The sequence below is a fragment of the Pseudonaja textilis genome, chromosome 13 (genome assembly GCF_049901715.1).
Source record: "Pseudonaja textilis isolate UNSWEBS1 chromosome 13, rPseTex1.2, whole genome shotgun sequence".
NCBI lineage: Eukaryota > Metazoa > Chordata > Lepidosauria > Squamata > Elapidae > Pseudonaja > Pseudonaja textilis.
In genome coordinates, this window is record NC_142002.1 from 19056695 (window position 1) to 19083872 (window position 27178).

A 27178-nucleotide genomic window follows, 5' to 3' on the forward strand; every position below is an offset into this window, starting at 1 on the left:
CATCACATATTTTCTTTAAAAGGGGAATTCTTTCCAAGATGTGATGAGTGTCATATTCAGATACATTAAAGAAAATATATGTCTATCTTTTCTGAAGTTGGTGGCATGAAGTCACTCACAGAAAAAGAGACACAGCTCTTGTCTGATCAGAAAATGTATGAAACAGGATTTGACAGAATGAAACTTTGGTTTCCCCCAAATCATATTTTTCTGACATGATTTGTCTGCCCTATTCATCCATTCATCCTGCCTGAATTCCAGAATGTCAAAAATGCTCAGAGCATCTTTCTATGACTCAGAAATATCAACGTTGTGTACCACAAGGGTATAAACCAAAAGATAGTATGAATAGCGGGAGTAGATGGGAACGGAAGACAATAAGTATGGAAGGTAAGTAATCATTGGAGTTTAACCCAGATGAGATAAATGGTTTAGGGAAAGCTTCATTAGCTTCCCTACTCAAAGTTCTAAGAAGCAAGCTTGATTTATGGTATTCACGCAACCATTCTAATTCACCCACTAAAATAAGGGGTACCGCTTACTTGAATCCCAACAAATCAGCCATCAACAGGCACACAGAGGTAAACAACATCTACATACTGTTCAAAAGAGTCAGTCAAAAAGCCAAAAAGGAAACAAAGTGGAGCCTCGCTTAGCTCAAGAGTTAACCCAAGAAGGAAAACTTAGCTTAAGCCAATAGTTCAGATCCTTGACCAAGAGAAAAGAATTAGATATTCAAGTTCATAAAATGGCCCTGAGAAATTGAAGGTGAATGGCACCATTTAATAACTGACATCTTACTTTACTTTCAAAAAACTTTCGGCATTGCAATATTGTAATTTCTATTCCAGTGCAACCAACATCAATGTCCTCCTTTAGACTCTCTCTAGAATGGATCTTTGTCATCGTGCCAGCAGCCATAGACTGAAAAGACAATTCCTAGATATCAGAATGTTCTGTGATGTTTCTATTAATTTGCTCTCTACACCTTCAGTCTGCAAGTTTCTTTGTTAAAGCCCCAATGTTCTTCTTCTTTTTTTTTTTTTTGGTTAACAAAACAACAAAAAACAGTTCTTTTCATGATTAATTCTTTTTCTTTGCAGTGGGAAGCACAAAGCTCTCGGTTAATGGATGCTGCTGAATGAACCGAGCCGCATAAAGAATTGCAACTCAGGTGGTAGGTTCATTTTTTTAATAAGTGAAGGTATCTGTAAATTGATAAGAGGAATTAGATGGGAATGGGGGAAAAAACAGCCTGACTTGACCCCTTCCCATAAAACAATTTGAACACAGCTATGACCTAAGGACCTGTGTCTAAGGATTTGCTATAATTGCGCCATACCTTTAATAATACTTTTAACTTCCTTGAAAACCTCTCAAGTCAGACACTTCTGATAATGCTTCCAAAGGGCGCACTGGAGCATTTCCAAGACAGATGTTGTGAAATTTGATATTGGTCCATTATCAGCCCAACCTGAATCTCAATGTCTCAACTGTTAAGACGTCTATTCTGCTATTTTTTAAAAAAAATAGATGGGATAGATAATAGATTGACTATAATCTTTGGTGTAGGTACATATACAACACACAGCATTCACATTTTTATGCAAACGGTTAACCAAGAAGATCAAAACTAAGGTAAACTACTATAAAGTAAAGAAGAAGAAAAAAAAGAGGGCAATAAAAGAAAATAAACATCGAAGAAAAATAGAAAAGGAAGAAAAAGAAAGAAAGAAAGAATAGCTTCCAATAGTCTTCATACCAGTTACAAACTAATATATAGTTTAATCTTTCTCTCTAAAATTACATCGTGGTCCTCTTCTTTCTATAATCTATTTTATCTAATGCCCCAAATCATAGATCACAACTTAATTTTTTTTTCATTTTTACCCCAAAACTCCATAAGAGATATCCAGTCACCAGTAAATGTAGATGAAGTCTAGATTGACTACAGTCTTTGCATACAGTGGGGAATCTCTAAATTGGGGCAAGGAAGGTCATCCCATTCCACAGCACTTCCTACTTCCATTTTCCCCCTAAGCCAACAAGCCTTGAGATCTAGGCCAAAGTCACCTAGAAATCTTCTGTGACTTAGATTAGAACCTGATTATCCCCAAATCTTACAACTCACCAGGTTTCTGGATACTCTGGGAATGAAATCATCCTTAGCTTACAACACAAGCCATGTTTAACAAAACCATAATAAGAATGCAGCCAAAGAACACAAGGTAGACCCGGATGAAGACAGAGAGATAACATCAAAGACACACTGCATCAAGTAACAATGGTTGAGGCCACCAGAAGAACAAGAACTAGAAAGTTGCATCTCTCTTAACATCTGAAGTGGTAAAAGAGGATCAAAGTAAGATGGAGGAGGAGGAGGAGGAGGAGGAGGAGGAGGAGGAGGAGGAGGAGGAGGAGGGAGGAGGAGGAGAAGTAGAAGAAGCAGAAGGAGGAGGAGGAGGTGGAAGAGGAGGAGGAGGAGGAGAAGTAGAAAAAGAAGGAGGAGGAGGTGGAAGAGGAGGAGGAGAAGTAGAAGGAGGAGGAGAAGTAGAAGAAGGAGGAGGAGGAGGAGAAGGAGGAGGAGGAGGAGGAGGTGGAAGAGGAGGGGGAGGAAGAGGAGGGGGAGGAAGAGGAGAAGGAGGAAGAGGAGGAGGACAAGGAGGAGAAGAAGAAGGAGAAGGAGAAGAAGGAGAAGGAGGAGGAGGAGGTGGTGGTAGAGGAGGAGGAATCCTTGATTAGAATTTTTCCAACAATACTTTCTAGGAAACAACCTCAGGGTAACAGTTGAGGAAATTCCCAATACCTCATCACGATTCTAATCTCTAATTAGACATGTGATACAGAGATGGGGTTAGTTAATTAATTAAATTAATTTCCTCTTCGTGTTGATGGAAGAGTCAATAAGCCATTTACTCCTGCTTTATTTTATTTATTTATTAAATGTCTACGCAGCCCATCTCGCCTAAGTGACACCGGGTGGTAGACGACAACAACCAGTTTTCAATATTTCGCCTCTGATCATCTGCAGCAGTGCTTTGCATTTGAGTCCGACACGTTTGCGGCGTCAAATTCTCCTTCTTCCTTCATCCTCGTTTCCAAGCTGGCATACATGAGGATGAAAGCATTAACTCTTCCCCCACACCCCACCCCCGCCCACTCCCCGTCCCTCAAAGGAGGGGAAGAATGCAGAGACCAACTGCTTTTGCATGAGACTGAGCACTGCGGAGCATCTGTTATTGAGAAAAAGGACAAATTCATGAACAAAGATAGCATTTACGGATGAAGTTCCAAGCATTTAAAGCCAATCTATCAACCCGCGTGAAGAGAAGCCGGAATCAACAAGGAAAACGAGGAAACGGCGTTTGTCAGTAGTGTTGTAAATATGCATGCGGCTTTTATGTCCCCTCTCTCAACGGTCGTGGAATGTGCAACTTGACAGTTGCAGGAATAAACACTGTGGAATTATTGGTTGCGAACTGGTGACGGTTTGGACAAATGGATGGGTTCGTAGCCCAACAGGCATTCTATCATGGCTATGTTTGTGGACATGAGGACTGATATGCAGGCATGGGCACTGGGCCAGAAATATAGGGATCGGGGAGGAATAAATTCTCAGCATTGTCCAAATTCCACAGAAATCATGTCACAACGAAGGGACAACGCCAGATGAAACCACCGAGGACTGTACAAGAGTAGATAAACCATGGTTTGAGCAAAGCAAGGCTGCCTCATCTATTTATGGGTCTAGAGGGAGCATGCTCTTCTAAAAAAAGGAATTGTTTTTCTGCTATGGTGTCTCTGATGGGACAAAGATGAACATGCATTGAGGTGCTACAGCCATCCAGCCCACTGTGCAGGGGTGGGCTGCTGGGGGTCCGCAGGGGTTTGGGAGACCCTCTAACCAAGATTATGTGCCATTCAGACAACCAACGAATCCCACTTTTGTGGCTGGACCTACTCACCCCATCCCTCGCAGGAGTCCCCACATGGCCCGTTTTGGATGCAAGAAAGGAGGGTGAAAAACGGGCCTCTCAGAAGTTCAGAAGACCAGAAATGAGCCCATTTTCGGCTTCCAGACAGCCTCCGGAGCCCCGGGGAGGCCAAAAATGCCCCCCTCCCGCTATGGTGCAGGAGGCTGGCTAGGCCACGCCCACCCTGGCCACGCCCACCCAGCAACCAGGCAGAGAACCCATTGCTGACATTTTTGAAGGCCTCTCCTGCCATGGTGTCTATTCTTCTATTTCAAATGGGGCTCCTTTCTGCAAACTTCCGGTTGTATGAATGGGGTCCTTGGAAACAAGCTTGCCTACAATGTTCAGACTTGGAGATCTCTCACGAACAAGCACAACTTGATCCTCGTCAAGCTGGGAGAGAAATCTATTTAATAAGCTCACAATAGCAGTCTAAATATTGAAAAAGGCTGCCACACACAGAAAATGGAAAATAATCCTCTCTCTCCCATCACGGGGGAAGCAATGAGAAATGATCTATTTAAACAAGCAAGGAAAAAAAAAACAGATTTTGTTTAAGCCACTGAGTAAAACAAAGATTGTGCTGCTGGTTTTTCCAGAACCCACAGACCTAACTCTCTTCCCATCAAATTATAAGTTTGAACAAAAATCTGATTTCTTTCCGATGTCCAATTGTTGCCACCTTATTTGCATGCAACCAATATTTATGATATGGATTTCACTTAAGGGCTCCTTGGTGCTCTCTGAGTTTGCTTGATTTCTTGCAGACGTTTCATTACCCAAACTAGGTGACATCATCATCATCATTGATGAAACATCTCCAAGAAAACAAACTCAGAGAGCACCAAGGACTTCTCATTTCAACCTTAGGCTAAAAGTATTCTCCTGTATTGGGATTTTCACTTATTTGGGAATTTGCAGGTAGTCTTTGGCTTATCCCCATCGTTGAGCCTGGCCAAGAATGAACAGAATGATCTCTGTGGATGCCAACCAAATACAAAACTCATTGAAGCGAAACTTATCAATCTTGAATACAGAAGCAACTGGCAACCCGAGAAGAGGACCCTGCAGAGATCTATTGCCGTGATCCGATTCCAAGGTGATCAATCAAAGGAGGGAATCAATTCAAGGCATCAAAGCAAAGTAGATAGCCCTGAATTGATGCTTCTTCCATGGGCTAGGTTTGAAATCCATCTGGAAATCCCAGCTGACTTTCTCCAAATTGTCCATCTGATCCGACCATCCAGATCCAATGACGCCAGTTCTCTGAACTGCACTGGCGATTCAGATCCAACGTTGCCCAATTCACCCTGGCTTCACAGATAAGCTTTATACTGTCGCTAATACAAAGTCACAGATGGGGAGGTTTAATTTACAGTGCAAGAAACTCCAATGCACAATATTGACACAGACCCACGTAGCACGCGGTAATTAATGACAAAAATCCTCCCCCCCCCCCACGCCATAAACTACTGCTTCACGCTGAAAAGATGAAAATGTTCTAATTGTTTCCTCCGTGCGAACAGGCAGTTGGAAAATCTCATGATGACTGGGTTGTAACAAGGCTGCCGAAACTGGCATCAGGGAGGAAAACTGAGGCCTGGCCAAAGCAAGAAATTAGGCAGGGAGATTAGGAGTTAGGTCTAAGGTAGAGAAACGAGGTTTACCTCACCTGTCTCTCCAACTGGAGGAGAAGAGCAGGCAGAACTGTGGAGGTGGAGTCCAGTGGGCTGCTAGTCTAGAATTGTTACGTTCCCACAAGCGGTCCAAGTCCAACTCTCTTTGAATTCCGCTGTCCTTTATCTGGTGCCAATTTAGCACTGAACTTTAGTTGTGTATAGCTTGAGCAATAAATCTGAGCTGCAGCTTAACGTATAGCCCTGATCCCTTGTCCCAACACCAACTATGGATTGCGGCTAAGACCAAGTCAACCAAAAGGAAGGAACTTGACTACACAACTGAGTCAAAATATTTGGCCAGATCAACACCACTTCAAACTACAACACAATAATACTGCCTGGGGGATTCTGGGAGCTGGTCCACTCATCATAGAATTGGTGAGGTTGAGAAACATGGAGACTGTTCTATGGGAATCCAAACGACCTTTTACTCAACCATGTGTGTTTCCTGATTATAATTAAGCCCAAATTGTCTGATGTTAAGTGAGACATTTGTTAAGTGAGTTTTGCCCCCCGTTTTTTGGCTTTTCTTTTCATTATCACTCAGTACCTCAGTATTCATCATTAATTGGTTTGGGAAGATGCAGTGAGTACCAAAAATGATGAGTCAATTTTTTTCCCATAAGGAGTAATGTAGGGAATCACAAAGCAACCAACATTGACAACTCTTAGCTTGTGTGTTGAGTACTAAATGAACAATGAATACCAGGACAACATTTTCGTGTCAAAATGCATTAAGTATGAAATTTGATGAGTTTCAAAGCAGTTGAGTACCAAAATACCACTGTAAATTAAATTAAATCAAATTTAGTTTTTGCTGGGATTACCCATTTTTCTTGGATTTGGTCCCTTGAGAAACCACTCAATGTTTTTAGAAATGGGAAAAAAAGGGGGTTTTCTCCCCCGGTTTAGTTCTGTAAAAGTCTTAAGGAAACCTGATTGGTCACGAATAAATCTTTTTGCTATAAATGGCAAAGAAAGCACATATTAATGGCTCTCATTACTTCCTAAAACTCCCACTCGTTGCGGTAAATGGAAATCCAGCTGGAATTAAGATGCATGAAACCTAGGCTATCCATCAGCTTATTAAACAAAGAATCTGCAAAGTTGCTTTTTCTCTTCATTGTTCATGTGTGTTGTGAATTATACCTTTATAAATAAATTATTGGGATACCTAACTCTGCCTTCTTTTTTTTTAATCCTGCCAAGACTGTATGAAGTTTATGCATTCATCAAGGATTATAGCAGGACCTCATTAGCGTAAATTAATATAGAGCTTAGCAGCTACTTGTTTATTAGCTAAACGTTTGTTATAAATTAAATTGCTGGTCCTTTTAAGTTCTAATTCCCATCAGATTTGCAGTTCAGCTGTTTGGTGAAGAAGTTACCTGCATTGTTATAGCTACTAATATAGCTATGACCATCACTGACAAAAAAAAACAATGGACACAATTTAAAAAGTGCCTGCTTCAAAAAGTTCAGTACAACATTTGCTTATTCATAAAATAATTGTACGTTTATATCTACATATCTATATATAAACACAGATACATAGACATATACACATGCAATATATACACATATACATACACACAGTCACTGTTTCTCAATCTCAGTGACTTTAAGATGGGTGGACTTCAACTACCAGAATTCCTCTGCCTCTGAGGTTGACAGATACCCTTATTAGGTACTGCTCATCCTAATAGTAGTTTACGGAAAATAGCAGACAACAAACTCAAGCTTTTCAACATATTAAAAGGGCAGAGCGTTGGATGCAGCTAAATAATATGGAAATAATTGTGGCATTGACGGGGACCTGATTTGGTAATGATGGATAATGATGTTCTCATATCATTACCCATCATTAATAATATCTATGGTTAAAGTGTTTGTACAACACACACTGTATTACTTTGGGCTAACATTATTCCTCTTTTCATGTTTGGTCTCCCAGCCTTTTGTTCAAACTCGGTTTGGTTTGGTTTGGTTTGGTTTTTTTTACAGTTCACTGTATTCTTCAAACCCTGATCATGGTTAATTCAGCATCCAGGTTAATTATGTTGTCTGACTGCTCCCACAGATGTTAAAAGCTTCCTTATAATATATATATAAAAAAATTAAAAGGTGCCCAAGAAGAAAACCAAACGTGTTATTTCGATGTAAAAAGGTCTCGCTCTGCTGGGGACATCCTTCTTTAGCACGACGCTGATTTTTCTCAAGGTAACAGAGCAGAAAAGCCAGTAATGAAGATAAAGAAAAGAAAATGGACACTTCCCAGTGGAAAACTTCAAATTATAGTTTATTACGTGCAAAGAAAAATTGTGCTTAGTTACAAATGCAACTGCTTGCATGCTCCCCGCTGAGGAAAGTCTCTGCATTATATAGGATCTTGATTGCACCCGTTTGCAGGCATCCACTGTGTATAAAAGTAAGCTAGTCAGGTTAGAGAGACCTAAATACACTTTTCACCATTCTCCCAGGGTAAGCTCATACCGGCATTAGAATTCCAACATCTTATAGCAGGTTCCTCAACTTTGGTAGCTTTGCAATTGTGAAGCATGTGGTCTAGTGTTTGTCAACCTTGGCCGCTTGAAGAAAAGGCGGGCTTCAATTCCCAGAATTTCCCCAGCCAGCACAAGAGTTGAAGTTCAACCATGTTAAAATGGCCAAGGTTGAGAAACCATGATCCATTTCTGGCCAAGGTTGAGCAATAGTGATCCATGAACTGTCATGAAGCCGTTCATTAAATTCACGGTGGTGCAGTGGTTGGAGTGCAGTATTGCAGGCGACTTCTGCTGACTGCCGGCTGCCTGCAATTTGGCAGCTCAAATCTCGCTAGGCTCAAGGTTGACTCAGCCTTCCCTCCTTCCAAGGTGGGTAAAATGAGGACCCAGATTTTGGGGGGCAAGAGGCTAAGTCTGTAAACAACTTTGAGAGGCTCTAAAGCACTGTGAAGCAGTATAAAAGTCTAAGGGCTATTGCTATCTTCCTTCCTTCCTTCCTTCCTTCCTTCCTTCCTTCCTTCCTTCCTTCCTTCCTTCCTTCCTTCCTTCCTTCTTTCCTTCCTTCCTTCCTTGATGCCGCTTCACTGGAGGTTCTTGTCAAGAGAGTGGACAGCCATTTGAATCTCCAAGGTCCCTTCCAACTCTTATTTTCCTCCCTCCTCCCTCCCTCCCTCCCTCCCTCCCTCCCTCCCTCCCTCCCTCCTTCCTTCCTTCCTTCCTTCCTTCCTTCCTTCCTTCCTTCCTTCCTTCCTTCTTCCTTCCTTTCCTTCCTTTCCTTCCTTTTTTGTGGTTAGAATGCAGTATTGCAGGCTAACTCTGCCCACAGCCAGGAGTTCAAATCCCACCAGGCCCAAGGTTGACTCAGCCTCCCATCCTTCCGAGGTCAGTAAAATGAAGACCCAGATTGTTGGAGGCAAGAGACTGACACTAAAAACTGCCCAGAGACTATGGTAAAGCCCGATGAAGTGATATATACCAGAGGTGGTATCCTGACCAGTTCTGGAGAACCGGTAGTGGAAATTTTGAGTAGTTCAGAGAACTGGCAAATACCACCTCTGACTGGAGATTTTACAGTATCCTTCCCTGGCCACGCCCACCAAGCCACGTCCACAGAACCAGTAGTAAAAAAAATTGAATCCCACCATTGATATATACTGTAAGTCTAAGTGCTATTGCTAAGAAGTTGCCCCAAAGAAGAGGGAGTCAAGCTATTCTCCAAAGCAACGGAAGGCAGGACAAGACGTAATGGATGGAAAACCAATCAAGGAGAGAAGCAACCTAGAACCAAGGACAAATTTCTTGACAGAACAATCAATCAGCGGAACAACCTGCCTCCAGAAGTTGTAAATGCTCCAACACTGGAAGTTTTTAAGAAGAGATTGGACAACCGTTTGCCCGAAATGGGATAGGAAGACCTCCAAGGTCCCTTTCAACTCTGTTTTTTTTTGCTTCTTTGCAGCCATTTCAGTTAAGATCAAGGTTACTCCCTAAAAATATCTCCCTGGATTTTGCTTCATTCACCTCTGTTTGGAGTGCCTATCTCTTTCTCCGTTTTCCCCTTTCAATGTCGTTCTTTTTTTCCCACCTTTTTACCAGCTTCTCCCATGCCTCTTTTTTTTCTCTCTCAGGTAGATCTGCAACTGGCTAATCAAACATAATTCCTGCCTGCTTTGCCCAAAGAGGAGATGAGGTGGGGCATCTTGGGTTGCCAGATTAAAGCAAAGGATTCCAAAAGACCGGGCAAAGTGATTTAAAAGTTAATTTGTTAACAGTTGGTCTAGATAAATCACAGCACCCAAGAGGCAAAGTTGGCAGAGGATTTAACAAGGTAGCCCTGAGATTTTATTTAAAAACCATTTGTCTGGAAGGCCTGTAGAGATAATTCTTGGGGGAAACGACGCTGCTTAAAAAAGAAGAATGGTCAAGATCTGGGTGTTTCTGGAAACCAAGGCTTGGAGTAGAATAAATGGCATTCAGGCACCTGATCCAGAAAGTAGGGCACAACTATCGAGTGCAGAAAAATCAGGAGTCCGGGCAGTTCAAATGAATGTATACATTTATGGGTGCGAAAGCTCTCTACAAAAATCTGAACTACTAACGGTCAAAGCGAAGTGGTGAAGACAAGAGTCAACGGAATACAAGGACGGTTGGGCTTAGCTCTCTGGTGAGTGTGAAGGGAGTCAAGACTGATGACAGGCTTGACCCCGCCCTCTGGTTCAGACTGTCATCTCCTGGTCATATGGACAGTATGGCTGTATGCCAAAGGTTCACGGAACACTGTTTTCTTCCTACTGGTGGTACCTATTGATCTACTTGCATGCTTTGCATGCTTTTGAACTGCTAGATAAGGCAGGAGCTGGAGCAAGTAACGGGAGCGCACTCCATCATATGGCGCTCAGGTCTCAAACTCAAGCTGTTGGTTTTCCAGAGGACAAGCCCAGTATCTTAACTCCAGATGGGAGCACTGCAACTATCATAGCGGACCCCAGTTTGTCGTCTTTGAAATACCAGTTGTCTGCTCCCTCCAACCCACAAGGCCACAGAGAGAGAGGCGTTTAAACTTCTTTGGGAAATGATAGGCACTTACTGTCACTCCAGGAGCTCTCGTGAACCAAATCAAGAAATTGCCTCTTTAGCTGAAGTGAAAAATCACCGCGCAGGAGGCTTCAGAAATGAAGAGTCCAGGTGACCTGGAGCGCTGAACTATCATGCACTCCGAGGGAAATTGTTTGGGGGGAAGACGGAAACTTGGGAAGAAAGAGCAGCCCAGGGTGACAATACATGTCCAATGGGGTAATGTTTTTGTTTTGCAAGGTGCTAAGCCATCGGAGAAGAACATCTTTCTCTCCCGGGTCCTTAGGAAGGGCCCAATGGGTGGACAAAAATGCCAAACCCAGTTTGAACATCTGGCTGACTGCGCCACCGACCACAATAATCCAGCCCTGATTTGCAGCTCAGAAATAAATAAAATTCACATGCATTTAAAAATGAGCATTTTGAGGGAGGGAGGGAGGGGGAAAGAAGGAAGGAAATGAGAGCCAGGCAGGGGAGGAGGGAGGAAGGAGGGCGGGAGGGGGAAGGAAGGAAGGAAGGAAGGAAGGAAGGAAGGAAGGAAGGAAGGAAGGAAGGAAGGAAGGAAGGAAGGAAGGAAATGAGAGTCAGGCAGGGAGGGAGGAAGGGAGGGAGGGAGGGGAAGGAAGGAAGGGAGGGAGGAAGGATGGAAGGAAGGAAGGAAGGAAGGAAGGAAGGAAGGAAGGAAGGAAGGAAGGAAGGAAGGAAGGAAGGAAGGAAGGAAATGAGAGTCAGGCAGGGAGGGAGGGAGGGAGGGAGGAAGGAAGGAAGGAAGGAAATGAGAGTCAGGCAGGGAGGGAGGGAGGAAGGGAGGAAGGATGGAAGGAAGGAAGGAAGGAAGGAAGGAAGGAAGGAAGGAAGGAAGGAAGGAAGGAAATGAGAGTCAGGCAGGGAGGGAGGGAGGGAGGGAGGGAGGGAGGGAAGGAAGGAAGGGAGGGAGGAAGGAAGGAAGGAAGGAAATGAGAGCCAGGCAGGGAGGGAGGGAGGAAGGGAGGAGGGGAAGGAAGGAAGGAAGGAAGGGAGGGAGGGAGGGAGGAAGGAAGAAGGAAGGAAATGAGAGCCAGGCAGGGAGGGAGGGAGGAAGGGACGGCGGGAGGGGAAGGAAGGAAGGAAGGAAGGAAGGAAGGAAGGAAGGAAGGAAGGAAGGAAGGAAGGAAATGAGAGCCAGGCAGGGAGGGAGGAAGGGAGGGAGGGAGGGGGAAGGAAGGAAGGGAGGGAGGAAGGAAGGAAGGGAGGAAGGAAGGAAGGAAATGAGAGCCAGGCAGGGAGGGAGGGAGGGAGGGAGGGGAAGGAAGGAAGGAAGGAAGGAAGGAAGGAAGGAAGGAAGGAAGGAAGGAAGGAAGGAAGGAAATGAGAGGCAGGGAGGGCGGCAGGGAGAGAGGGAGGGAGGGAGGAAGACCCATATTTTTATCCTCCACTGGTCAACTCAATTGTGATTGATCCAAGTATGGCGGATTCTGTGAAGTTAACACCCGGTCTTCAAATCTCTTAAGGTGTGAGTGGTGAGCTTTCTGCAAGACTCCATGCCAAGGGCCAGACCACACCAAAGAACCAAAAGTTGTCCAAGATGACAACAAGGAGTCTTCTTTGTGCAAAGCCCACAGTGAAGTGCAGAAGTGATTCCTACTTCTGCAACCCCTTGCACAACCTTGTAGGTGGACTTTAACCTGTATTAAGGGTTCACACAACACACCGCCCAAATGCTTAACTATCAACCTACACTTTCCATCCAGCGCACAGGGGAAATCCTTCTTTCAAAATCTAGGATGGTAGCAATCCATTTGCCCTATCAACTTCTCACCCAGACCCAGCTAAAGACACACTGACAAGAAAAACAACCAACCATCTAGGGAGGACCAATAGGTACCCATCAAATTAGGAACACTTCTATACCCCAGTCATCTCTTCCTTCAAAGAAAGGTCGATGATACGACAGAGTCACCTGACAGAGATTTGCCGCTATTTTTTAATGTGCACCTTCTGTTTTTAAACTTTTTTTTTTGCATCCTTGGATTTAGTGAACCAACCAAATCTTCACGCTTGGCTCAAATTTTACTCGCTTACACCTGAGCTTCTCAAATTTTGGCTGGCATCACAACTCCTCTAGTGTGAAGTGTTAGCTGTTACTTTGTTTTGCCTTTTTAAAAAATAAAGATCTTAGGAAGCACAAAACAGTGACCTTTAAAAAAAATTACTAAGCTCTTTATGAATGTCGACATTTGCTTGTTGTTGAAGGTAACCTAAATGAGTAAATTCCTACCTTAGTAGAATCCCAGGGACTTGGAAGTTGTCAGAAAATTTTAGAGCGGTCCAAAATTACCGTCTTTCCTTTCCCACAAGACATCGAACTGATGGAGACTAATAAGGTCTCTCATGAGAATGTAGGTTGAGTAGAAGTGCCGAGTTTGGGGGGGGAAAGCAAATGTATTCCCTTGTGAGGCAAGTTACAGGAATTGCTTCTGAGGTCCAAGTACAAGAAACTGGAAAAGAGAGAGGGAAAAAAGGGGGGCGGAATTAAAAGAGGAACCCAGAATTTGCTAATTAAATGCTGTGGACTTAACCAAAAATCAAAGCCACAGATATACAAAGTTAGCTGTTCCTGTTGCAGAAAAGAAGTATATTCCATGCAACGCCCTCAAAGGTGAACAAATAAGGAAGGGTGAATACGATACCTGGAGGAGGAGGAAGTTGTCCTAAATCTAATCAAGATTAAACTGCAAATAAACCATGAAATAGAGGTGATTGCAATCCTTTGTTGCTTTGCTTTTTCATATCTCGTAATAACTAAGATAATTAGAGCTCTTGGGCAGTTGCAGAAATGATAGCTGATCAATCAACTGATAAAAGAGAATCAATTTAGTCTGCAGAGAAGGATGCAGAAGGGGAAAAAACGTGGTTTGAGCAGGGAAAAGGTCACTTTGAAGATCACGCAGACATTTCCCCAGTTTATTTTCAATCAGGAGCGAAAGACCAGGTTTGCACATGAAGGTTCAATTAAAGCTTATTTATTGTACAGGAATCTTTTCAGCTAACAGTGGGCACCTGGTTAGAGTTAGATAAGAACCAATGGCACTCAAAGTGTGATGGACTTAGCTCATTTGTGACTACGTAGGGATTCTAGACTGATTCCTCTTTTGACTCTGCCTCCAGTTTCTGCCCCTCCTTCTCCGACATCTTGGATGCTTCAACCTGAAGCTACATTGATACATTCGGCCCACTTCTATAGCTCTTCCAATGTTCCTCACACAAAAATTTAGGGTACCATTCCCCACCAGTTTGGAAATGACAACGAACTGCAAAATTGATTTCAAGGACTGATTGTTTGGCTGACTGATTGGCTGGATTTAGAAAGTCACCTAACTCTTATGGAGCATTAAATCTTTAAACCTTGTAAATAAAATCAGAGTTACTTTGGTTTGTAAAAAAAAATGTCTATGCTGTTATTTATAACAATTGTTGTTGTTTTTAACAAATTTTATTAATTTTTGAAATCAATACACAAACAAACCATAGAATATAACAACATAAGAGATCTTCTCTGGAAAAACAAATAAGGCATCTTATTTAAAAACAAAATAATTCCAAATTATCATATTTCCATAGAAACACAATTTAATATGTATATTTATCTTGTCTTTAACTTCATATATTTTCCCAACTTCTCTTTATTTCTCCCTTTCCTTCTATTCAATTATATTTCTTTTACCTTGAATTATATATATTCATTGTATCCATCCGCCTTATTTACAGTTTCATTATTCTCTTCCAACATTCTTCTAGGGTTTTAATTCAAACATAGACAAATATAACACAAAACATAAATACATAAAACTTCTTTTTTGAAAGCGGCTTACCCCGGGTTACATCTTTTTGTATAGACATAAATCAAATTCATGCTAACAAATATACTATTTCATATCTTATTTAACATTCTATATTTTCTATTTTTTTCTCTCTTCTATTCACTCTCTTAATTCTGTTTTATTTATTTCACCTCAGTTTAAATAATTTTACTTGCATCTTTTGTCCGTTCACTTTCACTTATCTATTTATCTTTTCTTTCTAATACAATATTTTTCCCGTGATCACTGGTTGAAGTATGACAACTTTTTATCTTTCCCCTAAATTAAACACTTAGAATAATACATACTTTCCACGCTGATTCTGCTAAGTACATTCTAAATACTACATTTTGAAATAATCAAACAAAAAAACGGAGTATTGAAGTTTATAATATAGTAAAAACGATATTTCTTAGGAAATTCAACTCTATTGTTAAATCTTAAACATTTTTATAAATTCCCTTTATTGCATTATTAACTCATGTTAACAATTGTTAACAGGGGTATACAAGGCATCCATAAAGATTTCAATGGAAATAAATTGGAGGAATTAGATATTTCATCTTAACTGGGCTACATTAAATGCATCACACACACACACAAACACATACACACACACACACCAGTGGTGGGGTTCACATTTTTTTACTACTGGTTCTGTGGGTGTGGCTTGGTGGGCGTGGCAGGGGAAGGATACTGTAAAATCTCCAGTCAGAGGAGGTGTTTGCTGATTCTCCAAACTACTCAAAATTTCCGCTACTGGTTCTCCAGAACTGGTCAGAACCTGCTGAAGACCCACCTCTGACACATACACATGCATGCACACACACAAAAAAACATGTTGCATGGAAAGTTCTGCATAAGATGAAGTTTTGTAGAAGCTCGGTATATGAAGTATACACTCTCTACATCTCTCTCTGTACAAGAGAACCTACCAAGTAATAGCAGACATAAAATTTCCAGCATTTTAAAAAGCAGGCCAGGAAATTGCCAAAATAGATGAAAACATGCAGTTCCTTAGATGGGTAGAAAATAGCTGGATGTACTTGAGTCCATGATCTAAGTAGCTTTGCTCTTAAGGGAAAAAAAATAAATATCCCAGACTTAATTGGAGGCCCAAAACATGATCATGGAACAGCATGTAGATTTCTCCCAGTGGCAGAAAAAAATTAGTCCCAAGTCATAGAATATAGAATAACAGAGTTGGAAGGGGCCTTGGAAGTCTTCTAGTCCAGCCCTCTACTTAAGCAGGAGATACTACACCATTCTGAATAACCCCAATGCCTGCAAGCCAACGTTGACAACTGTGATGGGTGCAGACAACGTGAAATTGAATAAGTTTATCAGCTAAATTGCTGAACAGCTATGACCAAAAAATGCTCCATTGGAGAATGGCCAAGCAAAATAAACAGGAACGGAGGATGGAACACCAGTTATGACTCCTACGATGGAGGGGTCATTCAGCGGGGTCATTCAGCAGTACCTATCAGAAGAAGGTTTTTTTATAGATAAAACTCTACCAGCTAAAGGTCTGAGAGATAACATTATAAGCCACCTTTGTTTCAAAAGGTCAGCTTTGGACATCCAACACGGTGAGAAATAAAATGCATATTTAACCAAATGACTGGTTGCCAGAACAACGGAAGAAATGAATGTCACGCAATGGCGTGAACCAAGATTTTGACCCGTCCCTGATGACACCAGAAGAAAGAAAGATACTCAGGAGAAGTGCTTTTCTGAACCCAGATAGAGATGTATCCTGGGTTCTTCCATGGCACAAAGCTGACTTCCCTTAACTATTGCTTCTTAAATAAACCACAGCTGTTTGGGCTAACAAGATGCCCCAAACCAACTGCGTGTAGCTGGTTAAGCCAGTGAAGTACAGGCTGGCTTAACCAACGGCACACGGCCAGTTGCAGAGTTCAGCCTAACCTTTCCAGAGATTCCAAGGATACATAATAGAGGCCCAAGAGACCCGTGGCCAACTTCTGATTCCAGATTGGCAGATCACCATCTGATTGTTCTTGTCTTTTCTTAGCTGCTAGGCCAACGAAAGAAAAGATGGCCAATTGGCCATGGTTAAGTACATTGTTGTCCTCTATTGGCAAGCAAGGAGGAGAGAAGAGGAGAGGAGAGGAGAGGAGAGGAGCAGGAATGGGATTCTACTGTTTTGGACTGGTTCGGGCGAACTGAATGATAAATTTGCATCTGGTTCGCCGAACCTGTATTTGAACCGACTGGATGGCCCTGCCCACCCCGCCCCTCCCAGGAGCCTCCATGTGGCCCATTTTTGATGCAGGTAAGTGCAGGGTCTACACAGAGGGGGAAAAACAGGCCTTCTGGAAGTCCAGAAACGGGGCCTGTTTCTGGCTTCCGGGGGGCTTCCAGAGCCCAGGGGAGGGTGTTTTTGCCCTCCCAGAGGCCCGAGGGAAGCCTCTGGACCCTTGGGAAGGCAAAAAAATAGCACCCCCTGGAGGTTCCTGTAGGCCACACCCACCATGGCCATGCCCACCCAGCAACTGGGCAGCGAAGCGGTTGCTGGGAATTTTTGAATCCCATCCCCGGAGAGGAGAGACTATCTCTGAAAGATTTTTCTCCCAATTCTTGGTCTCTGTTGAATTATCCCTAGTACTATGATGAGATAATAGAATAGAATAGAATAGAATAGAATAGAATAGAATAGAATAGAATAGAATAGAATAGAATAGAACCAGGAAAGAATAGAACCAGGAAAGAAATAGAACCAGGAAAGAAGAGAAGAGAGGAGAAGAGAAGAGAAGAGAAGAGAAGAGAAGAGAAGAGAAAAGAAGAGAACCAGGAAAGAATAGAACCAGGAAAGAATAGAATAAATAGAATAGAATAGAATAGAATAGAATAGAATAGAATAGAATAGAATAGAATAATTTTATTGGCCAAGTGTGATTGGACACACAAGCAATTTGTCTTGGTGCAAATGCTCTCAGTGCACATAAAAGAAAAGATACATTTGTCAGGAGTCAAGAATCATCAGGCACAACACTTAATGATAGTCATAGGGTACAATAAGCAATAAAATCATGAGATGAGAAATTCATTCAGTCTCATTTCGGTTTTTTCTTTGTCAAACAACAACTGGTCAGCAGCAGCTAGTTTCTCCATAAACTTGGCCTGACGGAGTCCACCAGCAAAGCATATCAGCACAAACACTGTACATCAACCCTAACCCATTCCAGAGGACCAAGGGCTGGTCTTATTTTTATCGAGCAGACCCAACCGACAAACACTGTCAAACTTTCGAAAGCAAATCTCACAAGCCAACCAAAATGTTGCCGACTCTTGCAATCCCATCTCCTTTATTCCCACGATCCGCGGTGGTCTTGGCAAATGGCGGGACCCTCTTATTCTTGAAAGTCCTATCTCCAGTCCAAGAATGCTGCCTCGATCCCTTCTCCGTGCCCTGGATGCATCAAAGCAAACCATTGGCCACGGAGGCCTTCATCGCCCTGTTATCTCCTCTTTGCTACAGGATCCAAAGCTCACCTTTGTATTCGTGGACCCAGATCACTCCATCCTTCAGCTCCCCAACTAAGCTTTGTCAGAAACCAAATCCCTGGCCCCCTGCCACCATTGTGTGGGGAATGAGGCCATTTATAATCATTCGCCAAGACATCGTTCCTCGTGTCTCCGCCTTCGCTTTGCCTGGTGGCTGCCAAGAAGCCAGTTCCCTGCTAGCAATCTGAAATCCTTCACTTCCAATGACAACTTGGCATTAGAGTCTAGACTTTTGCAGATATTAAAAGCAGGGAGGCCCCTTTTTTTAAAAAAAATAAATAAATGTTCATGGCTTACGATGCCATTCAAAACTCCCCGGAAAAAAAAAAAAAAAAAACCACTCAACCTCAAGCTTTCCTCTTGTATAAAATGCACGGTTCATAAATAGACAAGTTTGAGGGGATTCAAGAACGTTTAAAAATAAAGAGTGTGATTTTTTTTTTATGCCTTTGCTTCGTAGGATGGCCCAAGGTTGAGAAGCAGCTGTAAAAATCCACAACGAAGGAACCGAAAGATGCGTCAAGGAAACTTGAAGAAGGTTGTAGTGAAATCAAGGACAGAAGAACATTGAAAAATGAGGTGGGGGAAAGGACCAGACCGAGAAAAGGAAATATAGATGGCGGTGTCTAATAATACGATGCTCTGGAAGGAGAAGAGGGCTCGTCTCAGATCTGGTTTCATTCTTAGGTTGCCCACAATGCACTTCAAACTCTACATTTCAATTTGCCTTTTTTTAAAAATCGTGGTACCATCTGGTGCAATCCTTGTCTAATTATCTTGTAACCACACAGTGGCTGAGACTTCAGCAGGTGCGATGATATCAAGGAAGCCACCGCATTTAACCTGGGCCCGTAGAAGACTTGTCTTATTGTAAAGGACATTGGCAGGATTCCTTTCACTTGTCTCTAAAGGGAAGAAAGGATCGGCTGGAGCTTGCTTGGGTTTGCAACCACGGGGTCAAGGAGAAGCAGGAATCAATCTAAGCTTTGGAACAATCGTCTGATTCCCTCTGGCTTGCTCCATAATTGATGAGATCTCACACTACGAGCAGAAGACCATGAGGGAAAAAGAAAGGATGGATGTATTGAGGGTGATGCGGTATCAGGACACCATCATTGTTTGGGTTGGGATCTCAGTTGTGGGATGGGGCAATCTTTGGAAAAGACAATTACTTCCACTTACCCTCCAGTAGATCTCTGAGTTTGTAGCTTCTACCAACATACCATAAATGCTCAAGATATGATGCTTCTGTTGCTGACTTTGGTGCTAGAGTTGAGTTTCATCTGGATTTCTTAGCTGTTCTCCTTTTCCTGGCTTATTTCTTTTTCCTTTCAGCTCTTACATGTTTAATGGCTCTGGTGATAACTTTTCTCCTCCACACCAAAATGGGCACTGCCAATGTTAAGAGTTGACACTCAACAATTTATGGCCATCACAGGCAGCTTCCATCTCACACCTAAGCACCACAACTGGCAGCTTCAGTATTGGGGAAACCAAGATGCCCAATGCTTTAGGAAGACTTACCTTAAACCACCTCTATTCCTGGTGTGACAAGTGCTAGCTTCACACCTTCTTAAAAGATTCAGTCATTGAAAACTGTCTTGACACATTCTTGAAGCTTTGGCTTCTTCAGGGCACAGTCGCATTTAATTAACCTGATAACTACACACTATTGCTTCCTATTTGTGAAGTGTTTGTACACTCCCAAATAGAAGGAGAAGATCAGAGACAGGGTTCTCTCCAGAAAGTGGGTGACGAGGACATATTCCTTCAATTAGTCACTTCCCCCTTCTTCTGCCACTAAGCTGCGATGGTGCGAAAACAGCGTCCCTCAATGCAGTCTGCAAACACGGCTGGAGAAAAGACTGCCAAGGGTTACGTATTAAGCATGCAATTAGTAAAATATTTTTGAAAAAGCCTTCAAGAATAGGAGCTTTGTTCTGAATGATGGAAATAACCAGAAATGGATTTTACGCTACTGAGGACGCTCTCTGCACTGCTCCCAGGAACATTCAGCACCATGGAGAAGAACCAACAGCATTTTAAAAAAAAGAGATTGAGGATCAATCAATGGAAATTTGCCGTAACCAACATGGATGGTTTTATTTAACCATTTCTTTTGGACCTCTTTCCCTATCTTGAATGGTCCCTCTACATGCCGATGGGAGTTGAAATGAAGCAATGCTCATATCTCCAAGTGTCACAAACTTCGGATGTGAGAAAAAAGTCCCAAGAAGCAGAAGGCAGCATAGACGCCATTAAAACTGGTCAAAAGTGGAACACAATCACAAAGTCTTGTGTCAGTCTATTCATTTCTGCACATTCCATTACTGGAAGAGTGATAAGATACTGATAGAGGGAAAAATAATTGAAATAATAATATTTTTAAAAATACCTATTTTTTATTTTTCATATATAGTCAGGAAGATGTAAAACAAATACAGGTAGACCAAAATTGGGATCAGAATTTCCACTGCTAAGCAAGAGGGGTTGTTAAGTGAGCCATTCCTGTACTTATCACTTTTGTTACCATGAATTACTGCATTTCTCAAGTAAAACGCAAGTTCGTTAAATGAATCCAGCTTACCACATTGATTTTGTCTGTTGGACAATGGCGATCACATGACCAACGGATGCGACAACCATCCTAAATGCTGTACATGCCAGTTGCCAAGTGTTCAGATTGGATCATGTGACCATGGTGAATGCTGCAATGGTTGTAAGCACGATGGGTTGTAAGTCACTTTTTTCAGGGCCATCGTGTAACTTCGAACAGTCGCTAAACACATGATTGTAAGTCAAGGACTACCCATACTGAAAAACAGAGTTGTCCTTTACAACGTTTCAACATGAATCCACCACACCTGTCCTTGTTCATGCATGCAAACACACACACACACACACACAGAGAAATCCGACATCTTTCCAGAACCACTGGTGTCGAGTAGACCATTCTTTTTGTCAGTCCAATTTTTTTGGACAGACTGTTACTACGGAGATGATGCAAAACTATGAAAACCACCTGAGAAGAGGAGAAGCAGAGATGCCTTCTAGGTGATCTCCAGAGCCACATCGTCGCGCAATATAGAAGCAGACCATAACTAATACAAATTCCCTTTATCATCTGCTATAGATTGGTCTCGATAGAGGACACACCATTAACTAAATGTTCTGCAGGCTTGCTAATTTCCGCAGAAATAGGATTTCCCCAGCCATTAAAACCGATCGTCGGCCCACAGTCAAAACCTGCTGATTTCATTAAGAGATGCCATCTGCATGTAGAAAGCGAACAAAGTGGCGACATCGAACAAAACCATTAGCTAGCATTTATCCTGGCCGAAAACGAACGATTGCTTTGGAGGCAAGGCTTATTTAACCTACATCAGGGAGAAGAAGAATGTCGATGGTGCTCTCTTATTCTACTTGCCATCGTGGGTCAGGTAAATGGGAGGAATACAAATTTCTACTCCTGTTTTGTTCTATCAGCTCCCAGAACTCCTTTCTCAAATGGAGTTGGATAGTACAGGGAAGAAAAAGAAAAGAAAATCTTGAGTTGCTATTCCGCCAGTTCTCGTTCAATCTGGCGAGGGACAATTTGCTTTACACCAGAGGGGGTATTCTGCTGGTTTGGACTGGTTCTGGAGAACTGGTAGCGGAAATTTTGAGTAGTTCAGAGAACCAGCAAATACCACCTCTTGACTGGCCCTACCCCCATCTATTCTCTGCCTCCCATTGAGTCCCAGCTGATTGGCTGGGTCTTCTTTGGTTGCCCTGCCCAGGAGAACAGAGCTGGAAAGGAGGTTAGTGGGGTGGGGAGGGAATGGGGATTTTGCAGTATATCCTACCCCTGCCATACCCACCAAGCCACGCCCACCAAGCCACGCCCACCAAAAACAGTAGTAAAAAATTTTTAATCCCACCCCTGCTTTACAAGGTCTCAGAGGGGCAGGAAATTGGAGAGAAGGGACCGTTCTCCTGGATGGCTTGTGATGAAGTTCTTTAGCCAAGCAGCCACCAGAAGATGGTTGGGGATGCTTTCTTTTTCATTCTCTACGTTTTTTTCTCCAAGATTTTGGAGCTTCCTTGGTTTCCTGCAGTCAATAAGGAAAAGTTTGGGAAGGAAATCCCACCCTGAGAACTTTTTCAGTTATGGTCCTCTTCTTAAGAGCTCAGGATGGGAGAGAACCTGCCCTTAAGGAACTTTCTGGAGGAACTTTCGTTCTCCAGGGAAATGCAGGAGAATGGGTCCACTTTATTGGTTTGAGAAGATTTATGCAGCCAACCAACTCTTGTGATATCACTGCTCACAAATTTTAGTGAAGGTTGTGGAAATCCGTGACCTGGTTTGGAATTAGCAGTTATGGCAGTTAAACCAGAAGATTCAACTAGAGGTAAAGAAGAGAAGAACTATAAAAATGCTCTCAGATTTCAAAATAAAAAATATGCATAATATCCTACACCGAGATATGTAGAATAATTCAGTTTGGATTCACTTTTCCTAGGGCACTGCTTCTCAACTTGGCCAATTGGTGATGTATGGACTTCAGTTCCCAGGTTTCCCCTGACAACCGTGTGCGTGGACTTCAACTCCCAGAATTCCCCTGGCAGCCATGTGTGTGGACGTCAACTCCCAGAATTCTCTTGCTAACCAGGTTGGCAGGGGAATTCTGGGAGTTGAAGCCCACAAATCTTCCAACAGCCAAGGATGAGAACCACTGTCCTACACTAACATGAAAGTTGTTGAGAACTGGGGCACTGTTACTTCTCAAGGGATAAAATTGGGGGAAATGTCTTTTTTTGCGTGGGCCATTTGCCTCCAGTTCCTATCTGCTCCTTGACTTTATGTAGCTTCTGCGTTTTCTTATCCTCCTTTGAGTCAATCCAACCAGGTAGAAGTCGCAGAGGAACCAAACGAGTCTTTCCTTGCAAGACTACAAATCCATCCCCAAGTCAGAATTCCGAGAAGCAAAGCATCCCGCTCAGTCTGACTTGGCTTCCTGATTATGTCCTGTCCACAGAACTGGATGGCCTTACGCCTCTGTAGCTATTCAGAAGAAGGGTCTTCACGCACCTTGAGAAGGCGCAGACACGCATCCGTGGCAAAAGGGCTGGTTTTATAGGGAACAAAATCCCTTTGTCTGAAAAATGCATTTCAGCTCAACCCTGGTGCAAAGCTCAGTGCTGCTTTTCAACAAATCTCTGCCTGGCTATCTATTATGTCTGGGTTTGTTTTCAGGCCTCGCCTCTCTTTTCTCATCTGTTCAGCATCCTTCACAAATCTTCAAAATGATAGCTCCAATTTCCAGTCTGTCTCTATTTCGAGAGATTGTAATTTGAGTTTGTTTTTGATGATAGTACCAAGATCTATTCAACTCTCCTGGTGCTATTGTAGACCTCTCTCTCTCTCTCTCTCTCTCTTCTCTCTCTCTCTCTGCCTCTCTCCCTCCCTCTCTCTCTCTCTCTCTCTGCTGCCTCTCTCCCTCTCTCTCTCTCCCCCTCTCTCTCTCCCTCCCTCCCTCCTTCTCTATCTCTCTCTTCCTCCCTCTCCCCCTCCCTCCCTCTCTCCTTCTCTCTCTCCCTCTGCCTGCCTCTCTCTCCTTCTCCCTCCCTCCTTCTCTCTCTCCCTCTCTCCTTCTATCTCTCCCTCCCTCTTTTTTCCCTCCCTCTCTTCCTCCTTCCTCTCTCCCTCCTTCTCTCTCTCTCTTTCTCACACATGCACACACACACACACGTAGTCCTCAACTTGCAACAATACAACAGCACTGAAAAAAGGGAGGTGTTTTTCACACTTAATGACCATTGCCGCCTCCCCACGGCCACATCATCAAAATTCAGGCGCTTGGCAACCGACTCATATTTGTGATGTTTGCCTCGTCCCAGCGTAATTTGATCCCCTCTTCTGACCTTCCTCCCTGGAGGCTTTTAAGAAGAGACCGGACAGCTATTCGTTTGAAATGGGATTGTGGGGGTGGTCTCCTACTTGAGCAGCGGGTTGGACTAGAAGACCTCCAAGGTCCCTTCCAACTCTTACTTTAGTCTGTTACCAAGGATTCGGGGGACGGTCAAACAAACCTTTTACAAACTCCACAGAACGGAGACCGTTCTCCGACTTCTACTTCCAGAAGCCAAGGAAATGAAAGCGAGACTATGGGCAGAACGGATGCATTCAACACCACGTCTCATCCTCCCCTAGGAGGAAAGATCTCCAGAATTAGCTCATTGACTCTGGTTTGGTCTCCAAACCATTTTCTGAATGTTTTATTACTCCTCGTTACTGCAGATGTCTGTCTGAAACAGCTTTTCCTTGGGTTGGAGTCGCACAGCTCAAGGAAGGCATCAGTATAAATTAAGAACGAAGCCGGTGGGAGTCTCATTTGTATTCTGGTCCAGTGGTCTTAGCCTTCAGCATGGCTAGGAAGAACACAGGGAAGCTTTGCCGAGGAGGCCTGAAGAATATTTCACTCCAATTCCAATTTATTTCCCATTATTAATGCTTCTGAAAGCTGAGCCTCTCCTAGAAGCAAAAAAAAAAAAAAACAGCACATCCAGAAGGACTGCCGGGCTCGACTCTAATCTCATTAGCCAGCTTAGACAACAGGGCTCAGGATTCAATTTGGAAGAAGTTATATGAAAACTTAGAGGGCCGGTCCTGAGGGAGGGCAAAGTTTCCCACGTGAATGAGACGTATGTCAGTTTGACGTTTTTAACCAGAAAAACCAGGAGGAACAAGATTCTCAAGTGTGATGGAGGAATTTTGGTCCTATTTTAGAATTCAGACTCATGTCACAGATCAAGTCTTCTCTGTCCTTTATGGATCCAGAATTCCCTGGTGGGATGGATGCTTTGTGGGTGGAAAGCTCCTTTTCAATCTTCAGCATCTCCAGATTGGGCTGAAGGAGTCTGAACCGAAACTTTGGAAACTCAACACCAGTTGGAAGAGGTCCGATTCAGTGGTGGGATTCAAAAAATTTTTTTTACCACCAGTTCTGTGGTGAGCGTGACAGGGGAAGGATACTGCAAAAAACTCCATTCCCTCCCCACTCTTGGGGGGAAGGTTATCACCAGTTCTCCAAACTACTCAAAATTTCCGCTACCGGTTCTCCAGAACTGGCCAGAACCTGCTAAATGCCACCTCTGGTCCTGTTGGATCAAAGATGAGGAACAGTCCCAGAGCTGTTGGCATTTTGTGGGAGAAATCCATACTACTTATTCTCTGTTGGCCAACGACTGATCCGTTGAAAGAGAAGATCGGAAACAGAAGCAAGCTTTCTTAGGAGACCTGTCAACCGCGTGATACTAATCTCACTGATAAAGCTTTGATGAACCTTTAAGGAAATCTGATAAGCTTCAGATAAGCAACAGCATGCTTACTCTAGAACCCAAGTGCCCCTTTGCTTGTCTCATGACCATCCTGAAAAAAAAAAACCGCTAACCATTATTTGCTAATTTATGGTTAATAACAACCAGTATTTACGGAACAAGATGCAATGGCTGGGCTTATTAAGCCATGCTAGATAAACTGTATTTGTGACTTAGCTTATGATGGATGGAAGGATGGATGGATGGATGGATGGATGGATGGGTGGAAGGAAGGAAGGAAGGAAGGAAGGAAGGAAGGAAGGAAGGAAGGAAGGAAGGAAGGAAGGAAGGATCCTCATTATTTCTGGCATATTGTTGCTGGAGACAGATCCAGTTCCCTGGAAAAACATAAATTTTAAGTCCCTCAAATCCCATGTTGGCTGGAGAACATGGCCAGCTGAATTCCACACACTAACCTGGAATTTCTCCAGGACAAGAAAAGCTGCTGGGTTGTTTGCAAAACTGAAGGAAAGAGTCCATCACTGAACTCATCCCTTGTTTCTAGGCTTCCTATCAGTATTTTCTCAGGCACTCTGACCAAGTAATAGATAAGTTGGTCTTTGCCAACTTGGATGTCTTCCAAGTATGTTGGATTGAACTCCGCAGAGTCCCCAGCCAGCTTGGCCAAAAACCAGGGAGGGATTATAGAAATAGACATCCCTCAAATCCAGAAGGTTCTGCGCTGATGAAGGTTGATAAAGACCTTCAAGCACATCCATTGAGAACAGACCGCAACCAAGCAAGAGAAATTCAAATGTCAGATGTTGAAAAATATTCCGTTACCCAAGCAGGCATGCACACATTTCTCAAAGAACAATGAGATTGCCGTTAAAATTCACTGCTGATCATAATTTCAGGCTCAACATGTCCTCATGAATAACCATCTCTACTAAGAAGACGACACCAAGAGACTCCAAGAGATTAGAGAATCGGCGAAGTTTGGCCTGGATAAAAACGGTGTTTCACCAACGTGTCTTGCCGTGGTTTGTTTAGTGCAGTGATTCTTGACCTTGGCAACTTTCAGCTGCCATGGTCTTCAATGCCCAGAATTACCCAGCTAGATGTGAATTGAAGGGCACACATCTTTAAATGGCCAAACACTGGTTTAGTGTAGCCCAGGGAGAAAGCTAGAAAAGAGAGGAAAGGAAAGGAAAGGAAAGGAAAGGAAAGGAGAGGAGAGGAGAGGAGAGGAAAGGAGGAAGGAAGGAAGGAAGGAAGGAAGGAAGGAAGGAAGGAAGGAAGGAAGGAAGGAAGGAAGGAAGGAAGGTAGGAAGAAGGAAGGAAGGAGGGAGGGAAGAAGGGAGGGAAGGAGAGAAGGTAGGAAGAAGGAAGGAAGGAAAGGAAGGAAGGACAGAAGAAGGGGGGAGGGAAGGGAAGGGAAGAGGAGAGAAGGAGGAGAGGGGAAGGGAAGGGGGGAAGAAAGAAAGAAAGAAAGAAAGAAAGAAAGAAAGAAAGAAAGAAAAAAGAAAGAGGAAGTGGAGGGAGGGAGGAAGGAAAAAAGGAAGGGAGGAAGGAAAAAAGAAAGGGAGGAAGGAAGGAAGGAAGGAAGAAGTAAATAAATAAATAAAGAGGAGCCAATCTGAAGCGTGCTCCCCAGCTGAGTCTGCTACTACTGCTGCTTCTCAAACTCTAAAAGGTTATAGCAAATAATATGATGGGATAGATTTTCCCCATAATGTGAAGAAAATTGCTTTTTACCAACTATCTGGCCGTTCCAA

The 27178-nt window shown here is 43.1% G+C and overlaps 1 protein-coding gene across 7 annotated transcripts in view; it reads right to left on the reverse strand.

Annotated features, from left to right (window-relative positions):
* LINGO1 (leucine rich repeat and Ig domain containing 1) overlaps positions 1–27178 on the reverse strand; it is a 275425-nt gene that overhangs the window by 235079 nt on the left and 13168 nt on the right. For all 7 annotated transcript variants that reach the window (XR_015745132.1, XR_015745131.1, XR_015745133.1 and 4 more), the window contains exon 2: positions 12989–13208. The gene's annotated coding sequence lies outside the window, so the exon portion shown is untranslated. The remainder of the gene's footprint in view (positions 1–12988; positions 13209–27178) is intronic.